Below are 3,635 nucleotides of genomic sequence, written 5' to 3' on the forward strand. Positions count from 1 at the left end.
AGTTGACAGAGAAATGCCAAGAACTCAAGTTGCTATGCTCACATAAAACATTTACTATATCTTCAGGATTCATGATCGTAAACTTTTCATGTTTGGTGTCATTTTAAAGGTCTTTGTGCGATTGGTAAATTGGTTTCAATTTCACAGTAGTCATTTATATTATTAGAAAGATTCAAAACCTTTGTAGAATTATGTTCTGCCGAGGAGGGGGTGTGTCCCCCTTTAGGAATGAATGATATGATAGGAGCAGTGGGCACATCATCGGAGAGATTTCTGTCTATCACTGGTGCTAGCAGGTTGTACGGGAAAAGACGAAGTAAACAAGACTTTTTGTCATAAGCAAGCAGTAGGCGGCAGGCAAAGTAGGTATTAGTCTACCTACACCCTCTGACTAGCATCAGACTGGCGAGTTTGTGATCGTAAGATCCACGTAAGGCCAGCGTGAGACTTAAAAGAGACATTAGGTCCCCAGTGAACGGATAATTGAAAGTATAGTGAGTCCGGAATAATCAAATATCTAAATTAATATTTGTGATCATTAAATTTAGGCAATATTTCTAAGCAATATTTCTAATTAAAAACTGATCACGTGAAATTGGAGTCAGATTGAACACGGAGCTAGACAAAATTGAAACTAAGTCCTGATAAATTCAGAAGCGCAAGTAAAAGACCGAATACGCATTAAACCTTCGCCCAGGCCGCTGGATTTCGGTTTTTGGGCTGGCGGGTGGATTCTTACAGTTGGTGACTGTCCCTCCGTGATCTCCCATCTCCTGTTGGTGAGGGTCTTTTCAGCGCAACATTCAAATGTGCTCCGGAAAGAGGTTTGAGCTTCTCCTTCCCTTTTCTCCAGCTGCTGCGGTAAGTCAATTCTTATTTGCCTTTTTAGAAGTGTTGAGGGAAAGCTTAGACGCACCCCATATAGACATACTTTTGTAGAATGAGTCAGAATACTCATTAGACAGGAGACCGCAGAAATCCGATGGGGCCTAAGAATTAGACGAAACCACATGAGTTGACAGGGACAAGATAGCGGCAGATTAGATGAGGAATGAAGTCTCTTGAACCAAAATTAAAATGGGAATAGCATCATCCAAAATTATATTCTGGTACTCAACAAAGGGCTGTAAATTGCAACCTAAATTCAGATATTAATAATTTCATGTCAATATTGTTTATTGGCTTTACAACGTTAACTTTGCAACATTTGAAAAGCAAGCATTTATGTGCAAAGAAGTTAAGAGAAATTATGATTGGATAAACTAAAAAGATAATTAAATTCTCACTAGAATCTTTTGCATGTGAAAGTGAAGTTGGGCAAGACAGTACAATGAAATTAAAAATTAGAGAATCTCAAAAGAAACTCTAATCTGGCAAAATTATGCCTCAATCCCAGAGAACCACTGCTGCCATGCAGAAGTCTCAGTAACTGTGAATAAAAGATGAGACATTATAAATTCGAAAACTAAAATTGTAATGCACATAATGATAATTTTGATGCTACTGAGAGGCTTGTAGCCAGGCCTGAGGGTTAAACCCATTCAGAGGACATCCACAACTTCTCCTGAGGGAGAATTAGTCAAACAATCAAATTAATCAAATTAAATGTATTGAAAATCACTCAATAGTAGTAAAATCTCTGATCTCACAATATTTGGCTCAACAACACTGTTCAAAGTTCAGCCTTAACAAATACAGCTTAGAGCTTGGTTTTATTTTAGATTTTACAAAATTACTACACACTTGTATGATTCTCAGTCTTTGTCTTTAAGCAGACAAACAAACATGAAGAGACCATAAATCTAAAACAACATGTGTACTTTGCATTTGCATTTGCTCTGGGTTTGCCCAACCCCCAAACTTTCTCACACTCAAATAGATTCTCAGAAGAATGCACTTAGTGACATCTCAGCTCAGAAACAAAAGAAAATTGTGTCCAATTCCACATTGTAGTCACAAAAATCTTCAGATTGAGCAATGATTTGACCCATGCTTTCAGTATGTGCTTGCAGTTCATTGAATGTTCACAGCAGCAAAACCTGTAACTGGTTTCCAGTTTGACCTGCTGCTGTGCACACAATGCACATGCGAGGACTGCTGTAGCCACAGGGCCAAATCAAGAGTGTATCTTCAAAAAGATCAGTGAGATGATAACCAGTCATTCTGAACAAGTTGCTCAGGAGGCCCTCCAGAGACCAGTAATACAAGTATTTTAATTTATACTATTTTTAATGTAATATCATTTATATTATAACAACCTTATAATATATTATATTACAATGGCCAGGAATCACCTTTAATCTCATGCTGATTCAGCATTGATTTAGAAGAAGAAAGAAAGTTGTAGAAGAATAATAAGAATGATCAGAATGTAGAAAGAGGGAATGCGTACGTAGAAAGACATTGGAAGCACTAGTAGTGTTGGAAGATTGGAAAGAGAAAAACAGAAGGTGGTGAGAAGCAAGAATTGTTCAGAAAGGAAAATGAAAGGTAGAATGATCAAACCAATGAGAAAGAACTTCTTTATCTTCTATTTGTGCAAAAATCTTCAATGAGAAAAGTTAACATGTCCAGGATTTACCAACCAAAATGATTAGTCTGATTGCAATATCTTGAATAGGCCAAATCCATCCAAGGCTATAAGATGAGTTAAATTTGATTTAATTGATCTGCAACCCAGTAACAAGGGAAGGAATAAGTTTTGTCTTTTCCCTTGCAACAAAGCCACAAACACAGTGGTGCAAGTGTTAGCAAACGAAACCATCCCTCTCTGGGAAGGACAGCGTATATGGAATCTAATCAGAGAGCTCATTTTTACTGGACATGTGATTAAAGTTGTGTGTAATATTAAAATCAGGCAGAGATTCACGAATCTTTACAGACTGCAGAGATTAAAATGGTCAAATTTATGAATAGAATGCCAATTGCTAAGTTAACAATACAGCACCAAAATTGGCAAACTAATGCCCTGAACACAGATCTGACTAGTGTAAACAGTATAATTTAAAAGTTAGATTTCCCAGCAGATCTGGGTGTCATAATGTCTACAACACAGCAGACTGTGTAAACTCGGGTGTAACAGCAGCTTAAGGTACAACATACTCTGACTGCGCTGAAACAACAGCGGTCAGATCTGACCATTAAAACTCAGTTCGTTTTGGCCTTTTGTTTACAAAACACGATCATGATAATGATAAATGTCTTGGTAAACTAAGACAAATTTGCTCCTGATGGCATGCAATCTTGAATTACAACCACCTGAAACAACTGTTTGGCTATGGACATTACAGGAAAATTAATATCCACCAGTCTTCAAGCAATTTGTGGAAAGGCTCAAGATTAAACTGTTTTTCTCTCTGTCTGTTTCCCTTTTAGACTGACTGCTGCCATCTTTGAGGGACAAATTCCACAAGAATGTCTGGTACCACCTACACCAACTTGCACACACAACAAGGAGATGGGTGTGGAGATTCTTCAAGGGGTCATTCACACCTCAGCTGTTACGGGGCTGACAAGACTTGAGACGTGCGGATCCATGTACAAGCTATTTATTAGCAGAAGACAGAGACGTGGTCATAGAACAGGCATAGGTCAGATAATGGCAGACAGGTATATGGCGGGGAAGACACAAGAAG

The sequence above is a fragment of the Sinocyclocheilus rhinocerous genome, unplaced genomic scaffold, assembly GCF_001515625.1.
Source record: "Sinocyclocheilus rhinocerous isolate Xijiao unplaced genomic scaffold, SAMN03320098_v1.1 scaffold777, whole genome shotgun sequence".
Taxonomy (NCBI): Eukaryota; Metazoa; Chordata; class Actinopteri; order Cypriniformes; family Cyprinidae; genus Sinocyclocheilus; species Sinocyclocheilus rhinocerous.